Below are 8715 nucleotides of genomic sequence, written 5' to 3'. Positions count from 1 at the left end.
ATTAGTTGTCACATGCTTGGCATGTGACTTGGTCTTGGGCCAAGCATGTTGGCCGGCCACCTTGTGGTTTTGGGCCTCAATTTTTCTCAAATTTGTATGAGCCCAAATTGTTAGAAATCTCGTTTTGAAATTCCCGAAATAAATTTCTGAATTTCCAATTTTGCCCTTGGCCTTTTTCCATATTTCCACATCAATATCTTCCATGAACAACTTATATATTGAATAAAATTAAAATTTGGCCTTATTCTCTACAAGCCAAAGTTATCTCGAATTTTTTTGAACGTGTAAAAATTACCGGATATAACATTAGACTTCTCATTTTAGTCACCCCCGTCCATGCACATGCATTGCTCACCTTATATCACATCTTAACTTAGACAACTTTCTCATCTCACATCAGGTACCTTTGAAATCTTGCCTAAGGTCATCAAACGTCATTTCTTGCTCATGGACATCATACACTCATATTCATCACTAGTTCATTCGCTTGCGTACCAACGGAAAATTTCCGAGGTGTAACATAAAGGGTAAAGGAATCATAAAATCCATCAAGACAGATATAATTCACCAGATGATCAGTCAAATGTATGAGTGAATGAATGCAATGCAATGCAACAGTCACCTCTCTCACTCCACTCTCGTACACACATGCTAAGGGCAGTGCCTCAAAGACAAGACCCATGGGGGACCCGTAAAGTCTATGTACCACTCGTGCTCTCCGGCAGAAACTTTTGGAGGCTTTCAATCACTCTCAATCTCCGACAAGGACCTCAGAGTCTCTCTGTCCCTCTCAATCTCCGACAAAAAATCTCGGAGTCTCTCAATCACTTAGCTCACCATCATCACAAGAATAATATGGAAGGCATGTCATACATGATATCAGTCACAACAATATCACCAATATACAATTAACAAATACAAGTCATATTAATGTTATCATTCCTTTTCATATAATGATGGAGCTAGTATATGGAAGAGATACAAACAGGTGATAATCACAGAAAATAACACATATGGCGACAAGCCCACATAACAACTGACAGAGCCAACTTAATTGGAATCCACCTCCACTTCATGCCCGAAGGCTTATATGTTATCCCCGTCACCTTCTACAACTACATACGAATCTCTAATAAGAGTCTAACCAAAGTAAACCGTAACTTACCTCAATGCCGAACAGGTGCCACAGACTCTCACACCAAAGCTTTTCCCTTCCGAAGTGCTTCCAAACGGACAGTGTCTATCAAATATATAACTTACGTTAATTACGAGTCTAAATCCTAACTTAGGATTTAATTCTCACTTTTCACAACTCAAATACCCTGGATTTGAAGGTTTTCATATAATCCAATACACTCATTCCATTATATCTACACAATATATATAAAACTAACAAAAAGAATAAAACTTCAAATTGCAAAGTCAACCACCTCTATTGCATTATATATATATATATATATATATATATAATATTTCTCTAAACTTCGTGTTGGTACTTTTCAGCAAACCAAACATCCCCTTTTTTCAAACACAAATCTCAACCTTACTTAGTCCATTAATGAGATAACAATAAGTAAATTAGAAATTTGGCGGAGGGATATGCATTTTTAAACTCAAAATTGTTCTTGCCTTGAAAGAATTTCATGGAGAAAATGGAAAATGGAAGCTCAAATTATTGTTGTTGCTCATTGTGATCTTAAAATGAAAATGAAGAACAACAACAATCTTTTGGTAAATACACATCATGATATCAATGGATCAAGAAGACAAATATCTCATCTAATATCAAAAGGTAAGCGGTGGTGCAATTTCCCAAAAATACACATGTTAATTTATGTGGAACAAGACTAATGATGGTTTAAAATGTTTAATCAACTTTTAATGTTTAATAATTATGGATAAACTACTACACATTCCTATATTATAATACTAATAAAACACTAATAACTTATCAATTTAAGACAAACGTTAACATTCCGTAAAACAATTATGACATTAAATAAAATAATATATATTTTATTATATTTTAATTTTCTTTCCAATCCCATGTCAAAAGAACATTTTTTTTTTGTACCAATAATTCTCCAAGAGTTTGCAGTGATAAAAATATACACTCAATGTGATACTTTGGGTCTCGGCAGTTGTACGATAATTGTACACCATATCAAAAGAAAATAGCAAAATGGTCTTTAATGAGAATTAAAAGACACACAAATAAAAAGAGCTGTTTGTACGAACTTAAAGAGAAGAAATCACAGGAATGTTGGACCCATTGCTTTCCATCAAACAAGAAACGTCCAGTTTTCATTATCCAACAACCATTCTATATTATTTTATCATTAGTTGAACCCTCCAATCATCGAATCATCATTACGCTATCTCTAAATTTCACCAATTTCTAATATATACAAACAAGGACTGCACACGAAATAAAGGAGGGTACTGTGAAGAAATCAATTCAATTGTCTAACATGAACTAGTATTTGATGGGAATTGCACTGCCGCTTCTCCTCTCACGGTGAGCAGTTTTCCTTTTCTTTTTTTCTTCTTTTCGTGCAAACTTTTAATCTCAAAATCCAATAATAATTCTTTTACCCTAATATATCACATATTCTAGTACGTGGACTAGGAATAAATGGGCCTAGCCCACTCTTATAAATTACTCAAATTACTTAGTCACCCAACTAATATGTAACAGTGTAAATTAGGCTCACTAGCCACCAAATTAATTCTCCAATTTATACCTTATATAACTACAAATAAAATTCGCTATTCACACACATTAAATAATTATATTCCAAAATTTACACATCAATTATATAATCGTGCCCCTATCCCTACAAGTTAGGAATACCATTTAAAGCTACGAAAAGGGTATTTTAACGAAAAAGAGTCCAAAAGTGCTAAACGACCAAACGGATCGTTACAATTTTCCAAGAAACCATGAAAGAAAAATCAAACGATAGGTAAAAAGAAAGAAGAATAAACTAAATAATTGTTTAACTAAAAATTACTGGCGGATGTATAATATATTTATAATATGTATATAACATGTATCATCCGTATATATGTTATATATACTACCTAGAAAACATAGATATTAAATCCAACCGGCTATTTGTGTAAGATAATTATATCGTTTTTAAGGAGGAAAAGGTTAAATAAATTTGTTTATGTACTAGTCGAAATAGAATAACTCTATCATTCGTTAAATTTTAGTCTAATATTATTCTCGAAAATTCTTTTTTGCCCTTGACCGCCTAACAAGCACCCAGTCTTAGGATAATTATCATATTCAAAAGTTGAGGGATAAATTTAAACCTTTCATGTTATACCCCGTTAATGATAAAAGTAAATATGAAACAATTTACTAGCAGCATTTTTTTTAATGTACCAGAAATATAGGGGATCACAAAATTAAATAATTTGGATAATATATCAGCTATTTGACTAATTCCTATTTTAGAAATATCAAGATTCACTTACTTTCTACTGGACTTTCTACTAGATGTTAATGAAATAAAAGCCGCCGGTAGACATTAATAATCTTATAACTCAAATCTTCAAACTTATATAATATCTAAACTCGAAGTCACATATTAAATTAGCTATCATCCAATTAACCTTCAATTCAATGGCTAATTCCATCAAACTTTTCAGAATTATCTTCTCATTTTTCTTCCTCCAGCAACTTGTTATCTCTAATGGCCAAAATAATGTTATTAAGGGAGGATACTGGTTCAGGAACAGTGGATTAACTTTAAACAACATTGATTCAACTCTTTTCACTCATTTATTTTGTGCATTTTCTGATCTTAATCCTCAATCAAATCAGTTAATCATTAAGCCGGAAGATCAAGATTCGTTTAGGCAATTTACAAGTACAGTTCAAAGGAAAATCCTTCGGTGAAGACTTTGTTGTCCATAGCTGGAGGAAGAGCTGATAAACCTGCATATGGAGTCATGGCTAGAACACCAAATTCAAGAAAAAGCTTTATTGATTCATCAATAAGATTAGCTAGGCAATTGGGATTTCATGGCCTGGATCTTGATTGGGAATACCCAGAATCAGCTACAGACATGACAAACTTCAGTAATACTCTCGATTTCAATTTTTTTGTGTACTTTCCTTTTTAATTTTTTTTTTTAAAAAAAAATCTCTTTTGCCTTTTTGCAACTCTTTCATTTTAACTTTTCACATTATACGTATCTTTAAGATCATAAGATTAAAGAACATTTTGATACATTATATATATCTTTAATTTAAGATCACAATTATAATATTAAAAAATTGAGTGTTGCTAAATTATCACACCAATTTGATCCCAAATTTGGCCACACTTATGTAAAAACCACCGTAACCTCGTACAATTTTAAATTAAGATAAACTTTGAGAAGAAAAGATAGAAATGACATTAAGTAAACATAAATTATTAAATTTGACCTAAATAGTCATATGAATTTACCTCATTTGGGTCATTGTGGCCAAGATAGTGTGGCTAAAAAAGCTTATTGTAAAAGAAATTATTTTTTTAAATTCCGCGTCAAGTCAAAACCAAGCAAAAAAATTGAGACAGACAGAGTATTGAATTGTGTGATCATTTAAGTACTTGTGTTCTTTTTTGGGAAAATACATAAACCCCCAACATATACTCCGATTAATTATGACGTACTTAACTTTTGCGGGTGACCTACTACTCTCATGACCTTATTTTTTCTGTATTTTTATACTATTGTTTTTACTAACATGACAAAAAAAAAATTGAAGTCCAATTGCACAGTGGAGCGTGTTGCACACTCTCCGCCACATTGGTGTCACGTCGCTGCCACTTTTTTTTTCATTTGTTTTTTTTATTAATTATATTTACACTAATTAACCTCTAATTAACCAATCATTAATTTTGTCTTCTTCATCACTAAACTCTTCTTCTTCTTCTTCATCACTAAACCCTTCTTCTTCTTCTTCATTTCAAGAAATCCACCAACCCATTTTCTTCCTCCACTAGCACACACACATTCAACCCATTTTCTTCCTCCATTAGCACACACATTCAATTTAATCATCAATCATAAAGAGCTTATTTTCAAGAAACATTCAACCCATTCTCTTCTTCCATTAACACACACACACACACATTCAACCCATTTTCTTTCTCCATTAACACACACATTCATTTGAAGGCAAATCAAACACCAAAATATCTCCTCCACCGAAATGGCATTATGTTTTAATGGGTCCGACCCATTTTCATATTGGTGTTGTTACTACTGTTGCTGCTGCGATATTGCTGTTGTTGCTGCGGTGTGACGGCGGTGATTGAGGAGAAAGAAGAAGAAATAGAAAAAGGAGAAAGAAGAAGAAGGAGAAAAATAAATTGCATTTAACAATTGAAATGTGGAAGAAAGGGTGGGTGAGAGGATAAAATATAAATAAATAAATAATTTTTTATTAAAATATAAAAAATATTTTTACTGCTTTCACTCGCCATAATTATTTTTTGCCACGTTAATCGAAAATGGAATAAAAATACAGACAAAATAAATCCAGAGGGATAATAAGTCGCCCGCAAAAATTGGGTGTGTCATAATTAATCCGAGTATACGTTGGGGGGGGGGGGGCGGGTTATGCATTTTCCCTTCTCTTTTTCTTTAATTTGATTTATAACCTAGTATCACATATTCCCTAGCTCGACTAATCTTGATTCGCATTGTATAAAACCCATTTAAAGAGAAAATTTGAAGTTCTCAATTCTAATGACTACAAGTCGAGACATCTGATTAACATGTTGGATCCCATCTATATTCCCACATCACTTAACATTTTTTCAAAATATAAGAGAATAAATTTTTATTTACTTAATTATTTAATTATGCTCCTTTTGTGTGAGTTTGATTCTTTTTTCATTGCTAAATAATTTGAAATTATCTTTTATAATGGTTAAAATCAGAGGTGGATTTATTAGGAGTTAAATTTGACTGCTTCATGAATTCTTGTTCCTTACTTTCGAAATTATAGGTCAAAATTTAATACTACTACTAAATTTTAAAATTTTAATCTCTCTTTCTCCCCCTAGCGAGTGCGCACACATTATTTCTCTTTGATTTGTAACAAAATTATTGGGTTCAATTGAACATGTTGAGTATAAGCTCCCTCCGCCACTAATGATTAGACGAGACTTGAATCCAAATCGTATGGCCTGTATGGTTTCATATAATGAATTGTATGACCAACCAATTTCAACATTAAAGTGTTAGGTAGCGGAGATTTTTATTTACTTAATTATATCTTCAATAAGTATCCTTTTAAATGAGTGACGCTCTGCCATCAATACAGAGGCGAGAAATTCAAGCAGGGCGGCACTGCTTCTCACAGCGGCGATTTCCTACTCACCATGACCTATCCAGTTCAATCAATGACAAGAAACTTTGACTGGATCAACCTCATGGCATATGACTTCTATGCACCAAATTGGTCATCATCACAAACCAATTCAAATGCACAATTATTTGACCCCGTAAACCATGTTAGTGGAGGTGATGGAATTACTGCATTGATTGAAGCTGGCATTCCAACACAAAAATTGGTTCTTGGAATTCCATTTTATGGCTACGCATGGCAATTGGTTAACGCGAATATTCACGGTCTTAGGGCGCCTGCTTCAGGAAAATCAAGTGTTGGTTCGAACGATGGTGGGTCGATGACTTATAGCCAAATTAAGGATTATATAGTGCAGAGTCGCGCTACGACTCTGTATAATGCAATTGTTGAATATTATTATTACTGTGGAAATACTTGGATTAGTTATGATAATACTTAAAGGGTTAGAAATATGGTTACTTATGTTAAAGGTAGAGGATTGCTTGGTTACTATGCATGGCACATTGCACAAGATCAAAATTGGGTGCTTTCTCCAACAGGTTAGTAGCTTTTCTTTTTTCTTTCTTCGTTTTTATAGCTGAAGAAATATTTAAATATTTTTGAGTAGTAAAAGAGCGAACCTCCCCCCCTCCCAACCCCCCAACCCCTCGTTTCTTTAGTCTTTTTGGTACCGTTATTTGTAGTTTTTCTTCCTTTTTATCGTTGAAAATGTTAGAAAAAATATATTATTTTTCTTTAGTATCTCAAAATAATACTAATGGTAATTGGCAAAGTTTTATTAGTCCTTTATTAGCCTTAAATGGCATCATTCATTTGATAAATATGATTGTTGCCAAACGGTCACATCATTTGATGATCACATCCTTTTTGGTCAAATGTATTTACTGTCAACGTATCTTGCAATTCAATTTGTTGTTTTATGGCTTTTACTTCATATTAAATATTTGGAACGTTGGCAGATGACAACAGAGACAATGAGAAATCATCTCTTTCTTGGAGTATATATATATGATCTTGTGTCATCATATAGGGTAGAGAAAAAGACAGAGCAAATAGTTTTTCGTATTATTATTTCTTTTGTTGGGTTATTACTTTGTGAAATCTTTGTTAGATTTTGGCGCCTAGTTTTGTATTAGAAGAGTTTGTTGAATCCTAGGGGATATACCTATACCGGGTGAAATATCCTTAAGGACAGTGCTACTGGCATGCCTCAAGCTACGAAGAATTCTCTACAATTGTTTGTGATCAAGTATTTTCTTCAAGCTTAGAAGATGTTCCTACAAGTATTCGTGATGAAGGGAAGTCCCTACAAGTGTTCGTGAAAAAGAAAAGTCCCTACACATGTTCGTGATGAAGTATTTTTCGTAAAATTTTCAAGAGAAAAAAACTTTAAGTACTTTTGAATAATAGAAAGATTGTGCAGACTTTTTCCTCCTCTTTTTTTTTTAGTTATTTTATTTTATAAATAGAGTTGTTTCATTGTTATTGACAAAACAATACGTTTACTCGAAAATAATCGACTAAACAAGAGGAGTCCAAATGATAGAATTTTCGTATGTAATAAATTATCGAGAATGATAATCTAATTAGTCTTCAGAGACGTTCACTAGGGTTTATAATGATCCATTTTTAAACCTATACTTTATGATATTAACCAGAGAGTACATGAAAAGCATGGGAATGTTACTATTTAGTTTCCTCATTTTAAATGCTGAAGCAACCTATTAGAAAATATTAATAAAAATTCGTTTGTTTTATTCGGATAACGCGAGTACCAAATAGAGTAACAATATTATTATTTTGGAATTATTAGATAGTTGACTTTCACAATTAATTCATTTGCTTTATGTTCTTAATTTATTTTTAATTTTCTATCACTTTCTCTTGCAGCTTCACAAACATGGGGAGCCTCATCTTAAGCTATGAAATGATGGAATACGTAATTGTCTTTATCGAGTATACTACTAATAAATAATAAGGTGACATATGTGAACCATGATATAAAATAAATAAATTCGTGTTCTCAATTTCATTTACGTGCCACTAATATTGCTTATCTCTTCTAAAATATTCGACACTTTTTATTTTTCGATATTATTTTCTTGTTTTCATATGAAATTCTTTTCGCAGCTCACCACAATAGATTTTGTAGTTTCCGACTATTTAAAATCTAAGAAATGAATTAGTCTAGGTTGATTTTGACTTCAATAATTGGTCAAATTAATCCTTGATAAGTAAAAGGTATCAAATAAATATGGATAAATGGCATACATTATTTGTCATTTAATTTTGTGGTGCATGGTGGGATTGGAACTACAAGCCTGCAAAAGGAGTTT

The 8715-nt window shown here is 32.4% G+C and overlaps 1 pseudogene; it reads left to right on the top strand.

The window, feature by feature from the left end:
* The first annotated feature begins 3572 nt into the window (after positions 1-3572).
* LOC132602096 (class V chitinase-like) lies at positions 3573-8411 on the top strand (annotated as a pseudogene).
* The last annotated feature ends 304 nt before the right edge of the window (positions 8412-8715 follow it).

This window comes from Lycium barbarum, chromosome 7, assembly GCF_019175385.1.
Source record: "Lycium barbarum isolate Lr01 chromosome 7, ASM1917538v2, whole genome shotgun sequence".
Classification (NCBI taxonomy): Eukaryota; Viridiplantae; Streptophyta; class Magnoliopsida; order Solanales; family Solanaceae; genus Lycium; species Lycium barbarum.
This window is presented reverse-complemented; position numbering and strand designations above follow the sequence as displayed.